The sequence below is a fragment of the Sus scrofa genome, chromosome 13 (assembly GCF_054392235.1).
Source record: "Sus scrofa isolate SSC_HxYL_T2T_F1_AM1 chromosome 13, Sscrofa_HxYL_maternal_Yorkshire_Landrace_v2.0, whole genome shotgun sequence".
NCBI classification, from domain to species: Eukaryota; Metazoa; Chordata; class Mammalia; order Artiodactyla; family Suidae; genus Sus; species Sus scrofa.
The window spans coordinates 92,987,961-93,012,023 of record NC_139395.1 but is presented as its reverse complement, the minus strand read 5'-3'; positions in this window follow the sequence as shown (position 1 = coordinate 93,012,023).

Sequence of the window (24,063 nt, the reverse complement as noted above, 5' to 3'; positions counted from 1 at the left end):
AGATGATCACAGAGCACCCAGCACAGGAACATCTGAGATAAAATAGTTGAAAATTTTGAAAGACGTGATTGGCATTGGGTTCCATCTGGATACTTTGAGGGAGCAAAACTATTCCTGCACGTTTCCATCTGGGGGGTAAGGTAATGTTTTATTTTGGTTTAGACATTTTGAACCAAAGTATGCATGCATGGCTGGGACAATGGCACACACACGACACATTCTCAGGCCGGCCATGGCTCATCAAGGGTTAACTATAGAAGATGGAGGATCCATTTCTAGACTGTGGATTTGTTTGAGGTGATTACAGCCAATGCAAAATATTATTTTTCACTTCTTTTGTTATTTAAGATGGGCCACGTGAAGCCCACCCTGACCACCTGAGCTTTTCAGTAAATTATCCTTGGTCCAAGTCATCAGAGAATGGTGGTCATTGGGATGAATCCTGGGATAGGACAGGTCTGTACTTGCAGCTCAGGAGTTACCAAAAGCTTCATTTGGGGCTTCCTCTCTTCACAGAAATATCGAGGACCCTTCCTAAGAATATAGAAAGCAAGGTGAACTCCCATTTCAGAGGTGTACCTATTAAAGATTTACTGTTTGAAGCCAAGCAAATAAAATGAGCACTTACTCTGGACGAGCCCTCCCAGAAGCCATTTGGAAGCCCCATGGTTGCATGGGGTACAATCCTAAATCCTAGAAGCTTATCTTAGAAACCCAAGGATTTTTCCTGAGAAATTTTCCTATATTCCACTTCTTCATAAACATTATTTTAGCCAGGGAGTTCCCTTTGCAGTACAGCAGAAATGAATCCCATTAGTATCCATGAGGATGCGTGTTTGATCCCTGGCCTCAGTCAGTGGGTTGGGTATCCGGCATTGCTCTGAGCTGTGGTGTAGGTTGCAGACATGGTTCAGATCCCATGTTGCAGTGGCTGTGGCATAGCCTGGAAACTTCCATATGCTGTGGGTATGGCTCTAAAAAGCAAAAAAAAATAAATAAATAAAAATAAATAATTTATATATATATATATATATACACATTGTATCACTGTTAGGAACAGAATATTTAACCACATTTTCAGTTTCATTTACAGAATCTTACAGAATTTATTCAATCCACTGATACTGATTAAGTACCTATATTCTGTGCCTGATGAAGGTTGAAAATGAATAAAATACATTTTCTAGGTTTCAGGATTAACTACCTGAGGACCTAAGACTATATTCAGAAAATTAGGTGTGAACAAACTAAGGACTTTTCCACTCTGAAAATCTTCATGACTTTATAATAACATAGAACGATACCCTGTTAATTGGAAATGGAATAAATCTACTATTGCTTTTCCTTATTTTTCATTCATTAGTCAGTTGGAAAATCCATGGCCATTTTTAATTTTGTAAAATTAGAGGCCAGATAATTTTGGACACATCGGTGGTATTTTACAGACACCCCACTGCTTACCCCGTGCACGACCTAAATCACAGGTACCTAACTTGCAGATATCCTATACCTCATAAATTTCTGAATGCTCACAGAGGCACTTAAACTTTGCTCATCTTGGCCATTCTGAGGTGCAACCAAGCTGTCATAAACTGATAATACCACCTGGTGGTTGGAGCTGGGAACAGCAGCTCTAACAGTTTAATTAGGTCTCTCTTTACTTCTTTCTTACCCAGCCCAGAGCTTATTCACAGGCTGAATCCACTCTTTTCTCCATCTCTCATAACTATCTTGTTTTTTGTTAGTTCGCTAACTTGTTTGTTCATATCTATGAACAAACATAGACATATATATCAGAAAGTATTTCTCACACATGTATACTAACATTTGCTTTAGCAAACTTCGTTGTTTTGTTCCCCTATTGAGAAAGCCTCTACCTCAATTCTCATGATCTTCCTCACCAATTTCTCTTTCAATCTTCTCTAGCCTACATGGGAACCAAAATATACCCTCATTCTAATTGTTAAACATGAGACTATATTTAGTGATTTATCTGTATCAAGAGGAAAGAAATCAGAGTTCCCACTGTGGCACAGCTATTTAAGGACCCGGTCTTGTCTCTACAGTGGCGTGGGTTTTATCTGCAGCCTGGTGCAGTGGGTTAAGGAGCCAGCATTGCTGCAGCTGAGGCATAGGCCACTGCTGCCGCTCAGATTCTATCCATAGCCTGGGAACTTCCATGTGTTGCAGATGCGGGGGTTGGGGGGGGGGGCGGCAAGGAAAGAAATCCAGGACTTACCCACCAGGTACAAATCAAAGCAAACCCAGTTCCCCACACACAGGTTCCCCCAGTCTTGCCCATTCCTACCTTAGTACCTTTGCTGCTGTTGTTCCTCTGACCAGGAAAGCCCTCCCTCTCCTTGTCACCTCTCTAAACCGTTTTATTTTCCAACATGACCTCCTCTTCCAGTCCTGCCTGCTCCAGACTCCCTCCTTCCCTGAAACCTAAAGGTTAGTTATTGCATTCATTTCCTAGGGCTGCCCTGACAAATTACCACAAGCTAGGTGGTTTAAAACAACAGAAGTTTGTTTTCTCACAGTTCTGGAGTCCTTACGTCCAAACTCAAAGTGCTGGCAGGCCATCCTCTCTCTGAAGGCTCTGAGGGGAATCCTTCCTGGCCTCTTCCAGACTAGGGACCCCTCTCATTCCTTGGCTTGTGGTAGCATAACTCCAGTCTCAGCCTATGTGATCACTCCTCTGTGCCCTCTCCTCTCTTCTAAGGATGCCAGTCATTAGATTTAGGGCCCATCATAATCTAGTTTGATCTCATCTTGAATTTTACCATAAGTACATCTGCGAAGAACTTTCTTCCAAAAAAAGATTACATTCTGGAGTTCTGTGACTTGAATTTTTGGGAGATAATACTCAACCCATGATAATCATACACTGATTTTATTTAAAATTGGTTTGAGAGTTCCCATTGTTGCACAGCAGAAATGAATCCGACTAGGAACCCTGAGGTTGCGGGTTCAACCCCTGGCCTCGTTCAGTGGGTTAAGGATCTGGCGTTGCCTTAAGCTATGATGTACGTCCCAGATGCAGCTCAGATCCTGCATTGCTGTGGCTGTAGTGTAGGCCAGCAGCTGTAGCTCTGATTCAACCCCTAGCCTGGGAACTTCCATATGCTGCAGGTGCGGCCATAAAAAGCAATAAATAAATAAATAAATAAATAAAATTCCTTTGCCTTGTTTTCAAATTTAAATTGCCATTTAAAAGATTTTTTTTTAACCTCTCATAGCAACTAAAGCAGAGCACACACTAATTTCAAATATAATAGAGATGGGATTTGTTTTAATTCTCACATTTTCTTTAGAAACACACAGGGTTTTTTTTTTTAAGGATTTTTTCCATAGAATATTTTAAATTAGTTTCTTATGTCCAAGGAAATGTATTTCCTTAAAACACATTACTTTGTGTGTTTCATCTCCTGTAACTAGATGTTTCCCCCAAGAGTCTCATACTTATGTACTTTCAGAATTGAAAATATCTTCTTTGTAATAAAGAAAATACCTTGAAATATCCTACATATGTATGTTCTCCCAGAAAAGGCCAGTCTAAACTACCCACTGTCCCTGAGACAAGAGGCTCACATCTTGGAGGATCTCTCACTTTCCATCGCCTGAACTTGTACTACCCCTTATTCTGTTGCCATGATCCTTCCCCTCACCTTTTTGACCCTTCTTGTGCAATGCCTGATGGTGAAGACTAAGGCAATGGCATGCTCCTTCTCCCTCTGGGACATACTAAGCATTTTTGGACAGGAGCACAAAACTAGAATACCACACCAACTCTGCCTTTCTAATTTCCATTTGTCCTCTAAGACACATCAAGTGCTCATCTCTTCTGTAAACGCTCCGTCATTCCTGCAGATGGAAGTCATCTCCCCAACCTCTGTATGTGGACTTGTGTCCCTAACATTCAATATAGCCCCCTCAGTAACAGGCGATTATGTCCAGGTCTCTCCTCACCAGTCTCTCTTCTCTTCACCATGAAGGCAGAGGTCATATCTTTTGCTCCCTTCCTGAACTTGCACAGCTACTGTTCACTACATACAGAAAGGTTGTGAGTTGATGCTTTGTGTTTATTTGCGTATCCTTATCTATAATTCCCCAAGCGTGTTAGTAATGGTAACTTTTACTTACAGTTCATGGCACACCATGGCTAAGCATGACCCTAAATAAACAGTGTTTTGGAGGCTATCATAAGCTAAAGAAATAATTATCTCTAAGACAACTTGAAAAGGTAAAAAAAGAGGGGAAACATCCAAGTGAAGAAACAAGTGAATATATAGACCCCAAAGTGAGAACAAGACAGATACAGAGAGATATAGTCTCAATTTGGAAGTCATCCCTCATCTCCCAGGAGCACTATTCAAATATAGAAAGATCAATAGGGTAGGAGGGCCCTGTGTTCCAATCAATGCTTGAGCACTTACTACCTTGTGAATTTGAGCAATTATACCTAGCTTCCCTGAGCCTCAATTTCCTCATCTGTAAAATGAAAATAATAATTGCTTCACAAGGCTATTTGAAGGATTAAATTAAATGAGATCATCTTTATGCAATGACAAGAATAGTGCCCGGCTGCTATGAACTAAATGCTTTTATCAACCCCCAAATTCATATGTTGAAATCCTAACCCCCAATGTAACGGTATTTGGAAGCAAAGCTTTGAGGAGTTAGCTAGGCCATAAGAGTGGAGCTTTCATGAATGGGATTATACAAGAGACTTCAGGAATTCTCTCACCACTTCTGCCATGTGAGAATACAAAGAGAAGATCACTGTCTTGAATTAGGAAATTACCCCTCACCAAACATTGAATCTGCCAGTGCCTTGATCTTGGATTTCCCCACCTCCAGAACTGTGAGATTAAATGCTTGTTGTTTAAGCCACTCTGTCTATGGTACCTTTGTTACAGCAGTCCAGAGGGACTAAGATACTGGCTCATAGTGGATGCTCAATCAATGGTAGCCATGGAGCTCATCAGTGGACAAAGAGTAGACTTAGTTTCTGCAAGGAAAATGGACAAAAACTGTGTTGTGAGCACTGCTGGAAGTGTTTCCTTTCTACAAGGTGGTTTAGTCCTGGACTTGAGCAGAACTATTGCTAGGATATGGCACTAAATTTGCATTTTTATGTAGTACATGGTAGTTTTTTTCCCCCCAGAATAAGCTTAGTGTTCTAAGGTGTAATGGTAAGTCAATGATAAAGTTTTTAGGTCTTATCCACTCACAGTTTAGAATTATATTAGATTAACACCCCACCTAGTTACTCATGTCACTGATTAACTGAGGATCAACTAAGATGAACTCATTCACTAAGATTAACCAGCCTCTGCTAGTCACTGGAGGAGATGAACCATAATGGACACTGCCTTAAGGACCCCATTCTCTACTTGGAGAGAAAAGAGAATGAGTAGTCTCATGTTAAGTGCCTGGGAGTGTCTGTGCCTGCCTTCCATGGTTCTATCTTCTCAGAACACAATTTTCCTGCTTCTGAGAAATATTCTTCTACTCTAAACTATGTGGATCCAAAGGGAGCAACTGTCATTGCAGGTTCTCCCTTTGTGCTGGTTAGATTTGTTCCATAACAAAACATCTCAAAACTTGGTGGCTTAGAGCAACAACCATTAGTGTATTTATGACTTTGCAGGTTGGCATTTTGATCTGGGTTCATCTAGATGGTTCTTTTGGGCACAGTGATAGTACTGATGACTCACTAGGCAGCTCTGCCTCTTGTGGCTTGCTGGTTGTTGGGGTAACAGGAAAGACTGGGCCACGTGTCCCTCATTATTAAGCAGGATAGCCCAGACTTGTCTAGATGGCAGTGGCAGGTCTCAGAGAGAGAGTGGAATTGTGCATGGCCTCTTGAGGCCTGAGCTTGGAACTGACACAGTATCACTTCTGCTGCATTCTGCCAACACCAAAGCAAGAACCAAGGCCATCCCAGATCAGTGGTTGGGGAAATAGACTCCACCCCTTGATGGAAGGAGCTACAAAGTCACAGAGAGGAGTGAAAAATCATGGCCACTTTTGCATTCAATCAAAACTTCCCTGGCCAAGTAGGAGGGGCGTGAACCCATGTTCCTCCCCCACTCCCAGCCTCATTTTTTTGCATCCAGAATGGGCACCTCATAACTTCTGCCTTAATCACACAGGACTCTTCCCTCTGGGGTCAGAGAACCCAAGAATCACTTTGACTCTTACAGGAAAAAAATGAGACTAGAGCCATCAGCCATGTGTTTACCTGACTCACAGGAATACCTCTAAAGTAGAAGAATCTGTCATCAGCTAGAGATAAATAACTCAGCATTTACAAAGAAGCAGAGGCAAAACAAAGAGAGTTCTAAGGACAAGACAATCTTCGGGTTGGATTCCTTGAGACCCAGAGGCCCCCTTCCTTTTCCATGATTATCAAGCCTTCTAATCACTTGCCTTTCTGAGCCAGGCTGGATTCTGCCACTTACAACCAAGAGTGTCCTGCCATATGAGGCACAGTATCCCAAAGAAGGCAGAAACCATGTCCAACTGAGGGAAGGCAAGGGAAGCCATGTGGAAAAGGAGGAGAGTAAGCCAGGGAGGCACAGAATTTGAACAGGTAGAGGTGTCAGGAAGAAAATTTCAACACAAGAAATCACAAGAACAAATAAAGAGAGATGAGTGAGTGATAACCATGTCCAAAGCATGTGAACTACTTTTCTAAAGCTTAGGTTTTAGTGAAAGAAGAGAAAAAGATGAGATTGGCAAAGCAGTTGGATCAGATTCTGGAGGATCTTAATGCTATAATAAGGAATTTGAGATTTTTGAGCAGGAAACATCACTGTCAAAGAAGAGTTTGGGAAAGATCAATCTGGTGACAGCTGGTGTGATGGATTTGAAGGACAGCTATTGAATTGGGAGATAAAGCCTGGGACAAAGAGGTCTTGAACTAGGACTAGAGAAAGAGGTGAAGAAGGAACCGAATGAGGGACATGCAAGAGAGAAAGAAAAGGCCAGGACTTGGCAACAGACAGAAAAATTGGATGATGAGATGCACAGCATCTTGCCAAGGGCCAGAAAGCCAAGCATTTTTAAAAATTTTATTTTATTGAAGCATAGTTGATTTACAATGATGTGCTAATATTGGGTGTACAACAAAGTGACTCAGTTTTATACAGTCTTTTTCATATTCTTTTCCACTATGGTTTACTACAGGATATTGAATATAGTTTTCTGTGCTATACAGTAGGACCTTATTGCTTATTCATCCTGTATGTAATAGTTTGCACCTACTAATCCCAAACTCCCAATCCTTCCCTCCCCCCGCTGCCTTGGAAACCAGAAGTCTGTTCTTTATGTCTGTGAGTTTGTTTCTGTTTCTTGGATAAGTTCATTTGTGTCATATTTTAGATTCCTCACATAAGTGATGCCATATTGTAATTGTCTTTCTCCAGAAAACCAAGCATTTAATTGGAGACAGGAAATGTTTATGATGGCAGAAGTATTTACATGAAAGTTTAGCAGGAACTTGGGAAAGACATCGGGATCAGAGATAGAGCTTGGGAGCTATTAGTCAGTCAGTTGCCAGATATCAGTAGAGGACTTTCCATGTGTTCCACTGTGGAGGCTGCCAGAAACGCTAATGTGCATAAATGTCTCCAAGATTCAGATGCTGATGAAGACTATTGGAGCCCTGGGAGCAGAATTGGTCTACAGGGAAAGTGTCTCTTCTGTCTTCACAAGCATGGCATGACATAGGGGGAGGGAGTGGTTTTATTTCTGCATGAATGACTGAGAAGGAGAGCTAGGGCATCACCAGACTTCAAGTAGCTCCAGGCCCCTGCCAACAAACCTGGGCCCTTCCCCCAGGTAAACCCCCCCCACACTTCTCCTGCCTGTGTCTCCCTTTCCTTTTACTTCCATCTTGCAATAAATTTGTGGCTGTTCTTCTCCACTTAAGGGGAGAAAATTCAACATTTGTGTTTGTCAACCCAGGAGCCACATTCAAATCACTACCAGAAGACTGTTTCAAAAATCTTTAATACCTCTGACCAGACCAATGGTAGCAGTGTGAAGGAAATCCTTTGGCAGGAATGGAAGAACATGATTCACTAAGATTTAGAACTGAACACTGCCTCTTCACAAGATTTATGTCAGCACTCCCAAACCAGGATGGAGCAGATCCTTGGAGCAACTGGACACCAACTGGACTGGCTGCCTGGGAGAGGCTGGGAGGCAGGTGGGGGTACCACAGCCACATGCACCAGGCAGAAATGGAATTCTTGGCTTTAATGTCCCTTTTGCCTGCCTATTTTCATCTTTATAGAACAGCCCCTTCCCTGTCTTTCCCAATTCCCCATTTTCTTTTCTTTTTTTCCTTTCTTTAAATGCAGTCTAATCCCGAGTATGAACTGATGTAGTTTGTGTGTTAGGGGGAAAAAAATCTCTCTCTTTTTCTGCCTTTTTTTTCCTTCTTCTTCCCCTGGCCCAGTTCATTATTTTTCTTTCTTGTCACTCAGTGTGATAGGTTGAACAGAAGTGCACAGATGAGCACTGAAAACGGTGTCACAAGGCCTTAATCTAGTCTTTAATGCCTGACTTCAGAGATGTCATTTATCTTCTAACTGCAGCAGGCATCCACCAACTTTATCTCTAATAATATATTGATGGATTAAAAGGGTCGGGCAGGAGACCGGGCTGGAAAAATTGCTTATTGACATCAAAATACAGTGCCCTCAACCTGATAAACATGGAGGGCTCGTGTATCTCCCAGAATAGTTGGCGTAGCTATAATTTTTTTTCTAACATGTTTCCCCAGGTTCATGGGGTGGTCCAGTGAAATAAACAAATACTAACATTATTTCGATGCTGACATGGCCGGGAAACACGCAAGATATTTTAGGAACACATTTTTAATGTCAGATTTATAAATAGACCTCCCTTATTTATGACACGTTATAGCATATACTGTGACAACTCGAAACAGGCACCTATGGTCTTGGCAGCGTTCAGATAGTTTTCCTCCAGTTTTCTGGAGCCCAAGCTCCCGCCAGCACCTGATTATGCCTTTGGACGACCAGGAACGCAAGGCTATTTCAGCAGAGAGATGAGGCCGGTAATCCCAGAATGTAAATGAAGACAGCCTTTGGAAAGGTTTCCTTTGTTTATTGTTCTCTTCACTTCATTGTTTGCTTGGCAGCAGCATGTTTCAAATCACAGCCCCCTTTCCTGGCATAGACTGTGTCTACACAAGTCAGTTTTAGAATAAACCAAAAAATAATTGTAGCCTTCAAACTCCTACTTGGTGGGTAGTTCCTAAATAGACTTTCTTCAGAATTACCTGTTGTTGGGCTGAATTTTGTCTAATTTTTTTTGACCTTAGAAATTAAAGTGCCTGTAAAGATACTCTCCTAAGGAATTATTGATTTTTAATTTTATCAGCAAATATTGTTGACTTTAACCTGATTTTCAAGTGAAATGGACTTCTTTAGCTCAACTACCTTTGTTTGGAAAGCAAGCTCTAAAAATATCTTCTCGGCATTGTGTTAAGAGGAGAGAATTGAACTTATGTTGTGCTTTTTTTATTATTTCATAATTATCGTTTCTTCTGAGTACAAAGGTAATGGCATAAAAGTTGTCTGGCAGGTGTGCTTTTCTAGGGATTTGCAAAAATGACACATTATTCCAGCATTTTGTAAATTTTGTAGGAAATGTATTTATATCATGTTCTTGATGGTGATAAGAGTGTGGTATTCAGGACTGTCTGAGCCGGGATTCTGGACATCGGTGTCCAGAGGCTAGAGATGCCGCCATAGTCAGCTCCTGAATGTCCAAAAAGACCTGTGGCCAAGGTTATTGTCAGCTGCTCACCATAGCTGTACAAGGCACTGAGCCTCTCTTGAAGCCATTTCCCACCTATAAAATGGAGATAATAATTGTATCTATTTCATGGAGCAGTTGTACTGGATGGTGTTCATATGTACCAAGTGGTTACAGTAATGTCTAATACATGGTCAATGCTTGGTAAACCTTACCTGTATTACTATTATTATCATCACCTTTAAAATTATTGGCTTTACAATGGCCTCTCCTTTCAAAGGAAGGATGACTTGAGATATGGCCAAGAAAGGAGGTGTCCTGTAAGAGAAAATGTGGCAAAGTGGGAGAAAAGGAAACTTATAAAGCCAAGGAGGATTCCAGGATGAAACAACACAAAAAGGCTGGCAAAAACCCTAACAGAGTCCTCAGCCTTAGGGTGGCAAAGCTCTGATCAACAGATGAGAAGAAAAGAAGATAAGCACTGATACACACATCTTTAAAACTAGGCATCAGGGTCCCTGACCCCTTCCTGTAAGATTTTTGGGCCAAATTGGAAAACATATGGGGGTAGGGGAATTGTTGCATAAAACCCTGCCATTAAATTGTGGGTCTTTAAATTGACAGATTCTGGAAACATTTGAGGAAGGAAAAAAAAAAAAGAATTTGGAAAGTAGATTGGAACCCATCCCAGAATGACCTGTCAATCCTCCTTGAATGTTTTGGAATAGACCCTGTATCTAAATAACATCCTCTGTATTGAGAGTGCTGCAATTAGCATGGGTAGGTTGGCTACATGGACAGAATTCAAAATGCACAATATAAAAGCTAAGAATCCAAAACTAATCACTTAAAGGCTCCTCTACACAGAAACATTCAAAGGAAGATTAAGAATCAATGTGACTGAAGTACAAAAGCTGAACTGAGAGTCAAAATAATAACAGACACCATTTACAGGGCACTGACCATACACCAACCAGGACTGAGTCCATGTCTGTCTTACTTAAAGACATCCTTTAAATTTCCCGCATCTCCATTCTAAACCACATTCAGGCTCCAACTGCAAGAAGCAGAAAGAAAACAGAAGGGTTCCCAAGGTTCTGAGCTGGAGGGTTTTACCAAGGGGGGGAAGGAGGATAAACAGGGAACTCAAAGTTTCATGAGCCTCCTATTTAACCTTTTACATATACCTCCACCCAGGAAGACAACCCTGGGCAGAAGGTCCTCAACCTTAAAATCTATCTAGAGATTTGTTCCTTCCTCCTCTGGCTTAAACTGCTCTGGGGATAAAGAAACCATCGATTCTTAGCGCTGTCATCATATGAGGTCAGCCTAAGGTAAGACAATAAATAGAAGGCCCATGACCTAGAAACCCTGCTAAAATATGAAAGGGTCCACCCACCCCCACGACTCATTTTTTTCAATAATAAGACAACTTTCTTGAAACTTCTCTTTAAATTCCTATTTTCAATATTTATGAAGCTCAGCAATTCCACCTTTGTCCAACACTTTAACTTGCATGACTTGCCCTCTAGTTGGTGAAAATCAAACAAAAAAGCAAAGAGCAGAGAAATAAAATACCAAGCTCATTCCATGTCTGTCTTATGATCCAAAAAGAAATCATCATGTGGGTTGATAATCCAGGCATTGAGTGTTTCTGTGCTTTGATTTTCACATTGAATCCTTAAAAATCTGTAATCTAGGGATTATTTCGAGGAAACCAAAGCTCAGAAAAGGTGAGGGACTTGCCCAAGGTCATACCACAAGTAAACAGCAAGATTCAAACCCAGGTTTCTCTGATTGTCAAGTCCAGCATTTCCAACCACTTGTGCAGCATGGTGTTGCAATGACTGGTCATGTGTTATCTGTACTTTGAAATGAAATAAGACCATGGGAGGGGAGAGCATATCATCTTCCCCTACAAACTTTGTTTACAGAAAGAAGAACAAAGAATATGGGGGGTAACTTCAAGGTTCAAGGATACCTCTTTGGCTTTGCCCATGACCTCTTTTAAAACTCAGTCCTTCTTAGTAGAGTTTTCCTGGAATACCAAAGGTTTCTTTCTTTTAAATTCACCTATACTAGCTGGGGGCCCCTAAAGAAGCTAAAATTTTATTTTGATATCCAGGTGGCCCCATCACTGTTTTCAGATGTTTCCAAGATCTGAGTTCTCCCTGTAACCAGAGGTGCCACTTTCTTTTGCGGGCTCAGCAGTGTCACTGATGATAGCTCAATTATCAGAGGGTATAAATCACTCTGGGAAAATCGATCTCTTCCTACCTGATTGCACAAGTGGCCCCTTCATTGGAGCGCAAAGTGCATGTAAGGGCTGGTCATGGGAAGCATTAAGATGGACAGTGGCTGCAGCAGCAAGGGAGGGCTCAGTCAGTGTAGAAAGAGAGGGTGGCAACAAGGCACCTGGATACAGAGGAGGAAGCAGCAAGGAATGCTGGATGGACTGGAGCAGGCTCATGTGCGTATAAAAGATGAAGGACCAAATCAGACACCAGGGAGCTTCATGTCAAAATGCAGCCTAATGAGGCTAAAAGGTCAGTGTTGAGATTAATAGGGCAAACAAAATGAATAAAAAATAGCAAAGTCCAGCAAAGAGCAATAAATGCATTCACTCACAGCAAAAAAAAAAAAAAGTAAATGATACTACTTGAGAGCAGTAATATTAAAACTACGGCTCAAAGTTTAAAAAAAAAATAAAAGACTCTTGAGATAGAGAGAGAGACACACACAGACACAAAGCGCAGCTGGACCCCCTTGTGAGTTCTCCAGAACACCCTCCTTACCCTCTATAAGCAGCTGGTGGTGACTCAACATCTGTCAACACTCATCTGAGGTTCTGTTCTGGGAGATCTATGCCACAGCGTCTTGCCACTGCCATCTTCTCCCCCAGTGGCCTTTCCTCCCTCTCAGGTGGCATCTGGTGGAATGTTCAATAAAGATGACCTTTCATAGCATCTACTTGGCCCAAGAGAACTGACCCACCAGAGAGCAGAAAGGGCTCTTGGCTCCTCCCTGGAGGCCCCATGCTGCTCCCCTGCCATCTTTCCCAGGTTCTCTTCACTGGATGTTCACGTAGGCACAGAGGCACACCAGCAAGTCTGCTATCCATCCACCTGGGCAGTGAGATGCCAATGTTGCTTGGTGCTTCCTGCATCACCAGGTATTGAAGGACAGGGAAGCACCCCCTACTGGACAGATGACTCATGGTTCTCATGATTTCCTTCTCTCCTTCATGTTCTGATTGTATAGGTAAGCTCCTGGCTATTTCTGGATGTAGAAGAGCTAGTTAGGCTAATCTTAATAGGCCCAGCCCCTGGGGGGGCCCTCTAGAATATGAAGTACTTGGTGCCTTCTTTTCCTCAGTTTTTAATCCTTTAGTAGCCATTTCAGGACAAGCATGAGTCCCAAGGAACATCCTATTACACACACAATTATTTTGCACTATAAAACAACTTCATAAGAAGACATGAATGCAACTTTTTAAAACTGTGAACAGGAATATATATTTAAGTAAATTATCAAAACTGCTAAATTGAGAGACTATAAGAATTTTTTTAATGTGAAAGAGAAATTAAGAGACATATGGAATTCTCTTGTGGTGCAGCAGGTTAAGGATCTGGCATCGTGTCTATAGCACTTAGGTTGCTACTGTGGTGCAGCAGGTTAGATCCCTGGCTCAGGAATTTCCACATGCCATGGGCATATCTAATAATAATAATAATAATAATAGACATAGAAAGTAGGATGAGAAGGTACAAATACAACTAATAGGAGCATGAGAAGGATAAGGGTGTGGGGTGAAGGAGGAGAGATGATAACAGAAAAGAAAATGGCTAAGAATTTTTTTCAGAATTTTTTGAAATATATGACTCTTCAGATTAAGGTATTGCAATGAAAATCAAACAGGGTAAATAAAAATATATCCATACCAGGCATTCCTTAGTGAAACTGAAGAAAATCTGAAATTAAAAGAATCTCTTAAGGCAACCAGAAAGGAAGGGCAGATTACCTACAGAGGAATAGCTGCACATCTTAATAGCAAACTGCTCACCAGCAGCAATAGAAGCCAATGGAATGCTGTCTTCAATGTGTTGAGAGAAAACAACCAACAACTTAAAATTCTTAGCAAAACTATCATTTACAGGAAAGGCAAAAAACATATTTTCAAAATTATCACAACATAAGTGTAGTCAGCTACACTTCAACAAAACTTTAAAAAATGAAAAAATGTATTTTCAAACAAATAAAATATTAGAGAATTAACCATTGCTAGATTCTGGCTAAATAAAAATATTAAAAGATATTCCTAAATAAAGCTACACTGACAAAAATAAGATATATCTGCAAGGGCACCCTGACAAAAAATAATAAAAAGATGGATATGCATGGTTCTCAACTGCAACATTACATGGAAGAATAAAAGACTGGAAACAATCCAAATGCCTAGCAATAGAGACAACTGAATACACTATGGTACCTCCATGCAAAGGAGTATTATGCAGTCATAAAAGGGAATGGGCAGTATCTCACTATACTGTGATGGAGAAATCTCCAAGATGTGTTATTAAGAGGGAAAAAAAATAAGATGAGGAGGAAAAGCACTTATAGTGGCTTCTGTTTATCTCAGAGAAGGAATATAAATATGTATTTGCTGATATTAAAAATTACAAATCTTTTAAAGAATGGTTACCTATAGAAGAGGGAAGAGAATTGGTTAGGGGACAAATAGAGAAGAAAGACACCTTTGATGATAACTTACTTTGTAGATTTAATCTTGGAACCATGTAAATATTTTTCATAATTGTAAGGTAATATTAAAGAAATGAAGCAATCCCCAAGAATCAAAATTTCTTATCATAACAATTCAAAGGAGTTATTCCAGATAACTTTACAACATGGTAACTTGGTTATGTATCCCAAAGGCATATAATCTAACACAAATAACAACAACCAAAAATACTAGGAAAAAATGTGTGGTTTTTAGTAAACGTGTTGCTGATAGTAATACTAATGCTGTTAATATGAGACAGTTGTCTAGTATTATGGGATAAATAAAATGAGTGATTATGTCAGTATTGTTAAAAACTGAGGTTTTCAGCATTGTTTAAAGGAAGACGACTGATAAAAACCCTGCAGGTCTGAAAGTTCTGAAGTTGAATAGTAAGTATGCTTATAAACTTAGAGTGTAGTCTATCTTTAAAAGGAAACATGTATATTTTAGCTCTAGTATTGAAAAGCCCTCAAGGAGTTCTCGTTGTGGCTCAGCAGGTTAAGAATCCAATATAGTGTCCCTGAGGATGCATGTTCAATCCTTGGCCTTGCTCAGTGAGCTAAGGATCTGCATTGCTGCAAGCTATGGCATAGGTCACAGATGCAGCTTGGATTCCACATTGCTGTGGCTGTGGCAAAGGCCAGCAGTTGCAGCTCTGATTCAACCCTTAGCCTGGGAACTTCCATATGCCACAGGTGTGGCTGTTAAAAAAAAAAAAAAAAAAAAAAAAAAAAGGCTTTGAAATTACAGTCAACTCTGTAACCATGAACACCACTAGCCCTCAGATTATGGTTTCTAAAAGTCATTCTCCTCACAACAGATACTGCAGAAATACAAAAAACCATAAGAGGATACTATGAACAACTATATGCCAACAAGTTTGACAATCTGGAAGAAATGGACAATTTTCTAGAATCTTACAGCCCGCCAAAACTGAATCAAGAAGAAACAGACCAACTGAACAGACAGATCACTAGAAATGAAATTGAAGATGTCATAAAAACACTCCCTACAAATAAAAGTCCAGGACCAGATGGCTTCACAGGCGAATTCTATCAAAAATATAAAGAAGATCTGGTGCCCATCCTCCTTAAACTTTTTCAAAAGGTTGAAGAAGAAGGAACACTCCCAAAGACATTCTATGACACCACCATCACCCTAATTCCAAAACCAGACAAAGATACCACCAAAAAGGAAAACTATCGGCCAATATCTTTGATGAATATAGACGCAAAAATTCTCAACAAAATCTTACCCAACCGAATCCAACAGCTTATCAAAAAAATCACACACCATGACCAGGTAGGGTTCATCACAGGTTCACAAGGATGGTTCAGCATACGCAAATCAATTAACGTCATACACAACATTAGCAAAAGAAAAGTCAAAAATCATATGATCATCTCAATAGATGCAGAAAAAGCATTTGACAAAGTCCAACATCCATTCATGATCAAAACTCTCACCAAAGTAGGTATAGAGGGAACATTCCTGAACATAATCAAAGCCATTTATGACAAACCCAGAGCAAATATAACACTCAATGGAGAAAAAGTGAAAGCCTTCTCACTCAAATCTGGAACAAGACAGGGATGCCCACTCTCACCACTGCTGTTCAACATAGTTTTAGAAGTCCTAGCCACAGCAATTAGACAAACAAAAGAAATAAAAGGCATCCAAATAGGAAGAGAAGAGATAAAACTGTCACTGTATGCAGATGACATGATACTATACATAGAAAACCCTAAGGACTCAACCCCAAAACTCCTTGAACTGATTAATAAATTCAGCAATGTAGCAGGATATAAGATTAACATTCAGAAATCAGTCGCATTTGTGTATACCAACAATGAAATATTAGAAAAGGAATACAAAAATACAATACCTTTTAAAATTGCACCTCACAAAATCAAATACCTTGGAATATACCTGACCAAGGAGGTAAGCGACTTATACGCCAAGAACTATAAAACTTTAATTAAAGAAATTAAAGAAGATGTAAAGAAATGGAAAGATATTCCATGCTCCTGGATTGGAAAAATCAATATTGTAAAAATGGACATGTTACCCAAAGCAATCTACAGATTCAATGCAATCCCTATCAAATTACCCATGACATTTTTCACAGAACTAGAACAAACAATCCAAACATTTATATGGAACCACAAAAGACCCAGGATTGCCAAAGCAATCCTGAGAAACAAAAACCAAGCAGGAGGCATAACTCTCCCAGACTTCAAGAAATACTACAAAGCCACAGTCATCAAAACAGTGTGGTACTGGTATCAAAACAGACAGACAGACCAATGGAACAGAATAGAGAACCCAGAAATAAACCCTGACACCTATGGTCAATTAATCTTTGACAAGGGAGGCAATAACATAAAATGGGAAAAAGAAAGTCTATTCAGCAAGCATTGCTGGGAAACCTGGACAGCTGCATGCAAAGCAATGAAACTAGAACACACCCTCACACCATGCACAAAAATAAACTCCAAATGGCTGAAAGACTTAAATATACGACAGGACACCATCAAACTCCTAGAAGAAAACATAGGCAAAACACTCTCTGACATCCACATCATGAATATTTTCTCAGGTCAGTCTCCCAAAGCAATAGAAATAAGAGCAAAAATAAACCCATGGGACCTCATCAAACTGAAAAGCTTTTGCACAGCAAAGGAAACCAAAAAGAAAATAAAAAGACACCTTACAGAATTGGAGAAAATAGTTTCAAATGATGCAACTGACAAGGGCTTAATCTCTAGAATATATAAGCAACTTATACAACCCAACAGCAAAAAAGCCAAGAACCCAATGGAAAAATGGGCAAAAAACCTGAATAGACATTTCTCCAAGGAAGATATACAGATGGCCAACAAGCACATGAAAAAATGCTCAACATCGCTGATTATAAGAGAAATGCAAATCAAAACTACCATGAGATACCACCTCACACCAGTCAGAATGGCCATCATTAATAAGTCCACAAATAACAAGTGCTGGAGGGGCTGGAACCCTCCTGCACTGTTGGTGGGAATGTAAACTGGTATAGCCACTATGGAGAACAGTTTGGAGATACCTTAGAAATCTATACATAGAACTTCCATATGACCCCACAATCCCACCCTTGGGCATATATCCGGACAAAACTCTACTTAAAAGAGACACATGCACCCACATATTCATTGCAGCACTATTTGCAATAGCCAAGACATGGAAACAACTCAAATGTCCATTGGCAGATGATTGGATTGGGAAGAAGTGGTATATATACACAATGGAATACTACTCAGTCATAAAAAAAGAATGACATAATGCCATTTCCAGCAACATGGATGGAACTAGAGACTCTCATACTGAGTTAAATGAGTCAGAAAGACAAAGACAAATACCATATAATATCACTTATAATTGGAACCTAATATCCAGCACAAATGAACCTTTCCACAGAAAAGAAACTCAAGGACTTGGAGAATAGACTTGTGGCTCCCCCGGGTGAGAGGGAGGAAGTGGGAGGGATTGGGAGCTTGGGGTTATTGGATACAACTTGGAATGGATTTACAAGGAGATCCTGCTGAGTAGCATGGAGAACTATGTCTAGATACCTATATTGCAACAGAACAAAGGGTGGGGAAAAAAGGTATACATGTAAGGATAACTTGATCCCCATGCTGTACAGCAGAAAAAAAATTAAAATAATAAATCAAGAAAAAATTAAAAAATAAAATAAATAACATCTATTAACTACATCAAAAAAATAAAAAATAAAAAAATAAAAGTCATTTTCCACTAAAAGGAATCAAGTCTCCTCAGAGAAATGGTTGCTTCCAGGTCTGGGGCAGGAAATATACAAGATGAGCTTAAAATATTTTGTTAAGCCAGACAGCAAGGAAACTAACAGAATTTATCAGGACTGTGGCAAAGGAATTGAAGAGCCTAACTGAAGAGACTACCACCGGCCAAAGTTGGGACAATATAACTGCAATAGATTCAGTGTATCAAATGTATGTATTCATATCTCATTTATATATATAGAAAAGCTAAAAAACAAAACAACACAACTCAACAAATTCCCATAGAGGATCCTAGGAAGGCAGCTGGTTATATTTAAAACTTCAAATAATTTTTAAAAGCAAATATTCAACTTAAATGTACTATATAACCTATACCTCAGAGTAACAAAAGATTTAACAGGAAGTTTCTTTTCATAGACACTGCAGCCAAAAAAAACAGAGAAGAAATGGTAGAATTATACAGTCACAGTTTGGTAACTCCTCATGAATTGATGGCTCTGGTATGTGATCATCAATATCATGAACCAGAAATTATGTGCCCCTTATGAAAGAACATACCAGGTACAAAAATAAATAATTATTTAAAGGAACATGAAGCAAGTCTCTAGATCTAAATCCTAATTTACAGGAAAATCAGAGAATAGAGGATGGGAAACTCTATTGGGCAAATGACCCCTTTCTTTAACATAAAAGAAAAATATAACTTTGTTCTATCATAAATAGAAAAACAACTTTTTAAAAGTCTTAGGAGATAGAAAAATAGGCATTACTTCACTTCTACCTGTTTTATTACTTCGTTTTGTTTTGATGCCATGTTTGAGTGCTTAAATTATTAGAGGTTGGAAATCAAAGTGAAAGAAAGTAGCAAACATTTCTATGTGCTAACAGTATTTCATTTGTGATAGGGAGGGAGACATTCATTTATCAAACATTTAGTGAATGCATGTTATACAACAGGTACCAGGCTTACTGATATGGTGATACAGACAGGAAAGCCAGTCTCCCCTTCCAGGGTCTCACAGTCCAGAAGAGGGTGGGGGGCAAGGAATGGGCAAGGACTCCAGGACAGCAGAGCCAGGATTACTACAAGGTTATTTGCAGATGCCAGAGGTTCAAGAGCTGATTTTTGGCAACACAGAAATGACTACTTTTTTTTTTTTAGGGCCACACCTGCCGCATATGGAGGTTCCCAGGCTAGGGGTTGAATGGGAGCTACAGCTGCTGGCCTCTGCCACAGCCACAGCAACACCAGATCTGAGCTACATCTGCGACCTGCACCACAGCTCACAGCAATGCCAGATCCTTAACCCACTGAGCGAGGCCAGGGATTGAACCTGCATCCTCATGGATCCTCATCAACCACTGAGCCATGAAGGGAACTCTGATATGACTACTTTTTAGTTTAAATATTTATTAGCACCCTCAACATTTTATTTGTTATATATTTATGCATTTATCTTAATACATAAAAATGTGTAACTAGAATATTTGAACCATAATTTCAGGAATAATACTTGGTGATAAAGAAAGTATTTAAGTTTAAAACAAAAGTGAGCTATTTAAAGAAAAATAGTAGTAGAGGTGTTAGGCAGATAAAGCAGAAAAAATAAATTGTGATGGTACTACTCAAATCACTGAAGTCTGGGAAATAATGTTGATCAGTGTGGGTAAATCAAAAAGGATGCCATGGAGTTCCCGTCGTGGCGCAGTGGTTAACGAATCCGACTAGGAACCATGAGGTTGCGGGTTCGGTCCCTGCCCTTACTCAGTGGGTTAACGATCCGGCGTTGCCGTGAGCTGTGGTGTAGGTTGCAGACGCGGCTCGGATCCTGCGTTGCTGTGCCTCTGGCGTAGGCCAGGCTACAGCTCCGATTCAACCCCTAGCCTGGGAACCTCCATATGCCTCGGGAGCGGCCCAAGAAATAGCAACAACAACAACAAAAGACAAAAAGACAAAAGACAAAAAAAAAAAAAAAAAAAAAAAAAAAAAAAAAAAGGATGCCACTTCATAAAGGTTGGCATCTTCAACATATGTTCTCTGGCCTGAAATAAGTTGCCCTGGGAGAGGTATGTGCTTCTAAGCGCAGGGAGGGGAAGGACACTAAAGTGGCCTGGGGGATTCAGAGGGTTTTCCAGAAAGAGGAGACTTATGGATGAGGAGGAGTTGTGCTGAAAACAATACATTTATTAGAACCCTTCATATGTACAATTTTTACTGAATCTCAGGCTTAGGAACTTTAGGCATCATCTGTATATTGTTCATAATTAACTTTAAAATACTCCTTTATAGATAGTGTCATAGATATGTGTGCATTAGTTAGTTTCTAAATTTTTAAAATATTTTTAATTTTTTAATTTTTTTCCATTATAGTTTATTATAGGATATTCATAATTTCCCATGTTATACAATAGGACTTTGTTTTTTTTCCATTCTATATATGATAGTTTGAATCTGCTAGTCCCAAACTCCCAATCCATCCCTTCCCCATCCACCTCTTCCTTGGCAACCACCCCCATAAGTCTTTTCTCTATGTCTGTGAGTCTGTTTCTGTTTCATAAATTCATTTGTGTCATATTTCAGATTCCACATATAAATGATATATCATTTGTCTTTGTCTTTCTGATTTACTTCACTTAGTATGATAATCTCTAGATTCATTCATATAGCTGCAAATGGTATTATTTCATCCCTTTTTTTTTTTTTTTTTTTGTCCTTTCTAGGGCCACACCTGCGGCATATGGAGGTTCCCAGGCTAGGGGTTGAATTGGAGCTGTAGCTGCTGGCCTATGCCACAGCCACAGCAATGCCAGATCTGAGCCACGTCTGCAACCTACACCATAGCTCACTGCAACATCAGATCCTTAACCCACTGCGCAAGGCCAGGGATCGAACCCGCAAACTCATGGTTCCTGGTCGGATTTGTTAACCACTGAGCCCCAACAGGAACTCCTATTTCATCCTTTTTATGGCTGAGTAATATTCCACTCATATATCCATTCATCTGCTGGCTATTGTGAGTACTGCTATTGTAAAGTTAGGAATACATGTCTATTTTCAAATTATTATTTTGTCCATATATATATGCCCAGGGGTGGGATTTTTGGATTATATAAATAGTTCTATTTTTAGTTTTTTGAGGAACCTCCATACTGTTCTCCATAGTGGCAGCAGTGATTTACATTCCACCAACATTGTACCACACCTTCTCCAGCATTTGTTATTTGTAGACTTTTTAATAATGGCCATTGTAACCAGTGTGAGGTGGTACCTCATTGTGGTTCTGACTTGCATTTCTCTAACAATTATCAATGTTAAACATCTTTTCACATGCTTTTGGCCATCTCTATGTCTTTAGAGGAATGTCTATGTAGGTTTTCTGCTCATTTTTTCTAAAATTTTTAAGTTATATGAGCTGTTTGTATATTTTGGAAATTAAGCCCGTGTAGGTCACACCATTTGCAAATAGCTTCTCCCAGTCCTAGGTTGTCTTTTCATTTTGCTTATGGTTTCCTCTGCTGTACAAAAGCTTATGAGTTTTATTAGATCCCATGCATTGATTAGTTTTAATCCATACCTTAGGGTAGTGAGTTTATGACTGAAGTGGCCTTAAAAAAATTGTTGGGGACCTCAAAGAACTTTTGTTTTTATGTGACATATCTATTGATATTTACCATGTTGGAAATAAAAACTGAGAAATATGGAGTTCCCATTGTGGTGCAGCAGAGACAAACAGCAGAGACAACTGATATCCTTGAGGATACAAGTTCAATCCCTGGCCTGTCTCAGTGTGTCTGGGATCCAGCATTGCTGTGAGCTGTGGTATAGGTCCCACATTTCTATGGCTGTGGTGTAAGCTGGTAGCTGTAGCTCTGATTTGACCCCTAGCCTGGGAACTTCCATATGCCATGGGTGTGGCCCTAAAAAGCAAAAAATAAAAATAAAAAATGAAAAAAAACCTGAGAAATGTTTTAAATATTAGTTTATTAAGATCATAAAAGCCTATTATATTGTAACATAAGCAACGTATTTTAAAACATTTAGAAAAAAATTACAAGGGAACAAATGGAGTGAGAACCTATAGATCAAAAGTGACATAAAAAATAAATTTTACCTCCAAAAATGTCATCATAAGAAAGAAAATTTAAAAACAAATCAGCCTGTAACAATACATGAAACTTACATAGTCAATACAAATGCTATAAAAAATTACATGACAATCAGAGAAATGTCTGTATATATATTTGATATAAAATTATTTTTAAATATTTACATGGATTCATGGTTTTGCTATTTATTTTTTTAGCTGTGTTCAAAGTGAGTTTATATTTCTTAGAGAGGCATAATGAAAGAGAACAAGTGAAATAACATGATGGCATTGCTTACAAAAATATCTGTTGAGAGTAGAGGTAAAGATGGCACTATATAGTAATAATAGACGGTCAGTAAACCAAATTCATTATTTCTATTCTCTACATTTGTAGTTGTTTAAAATTTTCATAATAAAAAGTATTTTAAATATTTAGTTTCAACAGTCTGATACCTAAAGTCTAGCCAGGTATCAGCAGATTTCACTTCCTTGTTACTTCCTATCAAATGAGGAAGTGTCTACACCACTTGCTTTGATAAGCCAATGGGTGATGGGAAGCAGACATTTTAATTGAAAACCTCCTTGCTGAACAAACTATAAAATTGCTTCTGGAGGGAAATTATCTTGGAGCTCCAACTGAGGAACTGAGTATCTAAGTATTATCCAGCAGAAACCTAAGAGCTGCTTCCTTCTAGGCATTGTTCTGGGAGGATGATCCAAGACCATGAGCAGTTTGGGGGAAATGGCTAAAAAGGAACACTCAGAGGCCAAGATACCCAAAGTAATCACTTACTATACTATATATCCTTTTCTATTAATTCTAGCACATATTCTGTTCCTGTGAGAAAAATAATTATTTCATACTTTTTATTACTTTTCTCAATTAGTCATGTTAACATCGAAAACTTTATCAAAAAAGGCAACTGGAGGTCACAAGTCCAGTCAAAGAGGAAGTTAATCACTGTGGCTAGGAACGGGGGCTTTCCCACAGACTAGCAGGGTTTGTATTTCCTCTTATTAATATAATGCATCTGCTACATAGTATCTACTTTATAGGACTGGAGGATTATAGTCTGTATACCTTGTAAGCATCTACCTTACAACGGGGAATTAAATGAGTTAATACCTGAAAAGCACTTAAAAAATGGTACCTGGCACATAGCATGCATTCAAACTAGACTTTTAAAAAATACATAGAACATCCAGGTGACTGCTTTGGGGTGTAAATAATGGAACATTCTTGTATTCTAGAAAAGTGACTCTCAGTTATGGGAGATTTTGCCCCCAGGGGACATGTGGCAACATCTGACGCAATTTTTTATTGTTAAACCTAGGGGGAGGGGTGCTGCTGTCATCTAGGGAAAAGAGCCCAGGGATGCTAGGAAACATCCTACAACACATAGTACAGCCTCCCATAACAGTTATCCAGCCCTAAATGTCAATTGTACCGACATTGTACCTCGAGAAATCCTATTCTGTGCCCACTCACCTTAGGGAAACAGTTCTGCAGGAGCAAGTAACTGCCTTTTCATGTCAGTTTTATGTTAATTGCTTTGTTTATTTCTCTGTCACTGGAAGTACAAATCAAGCATCTGTA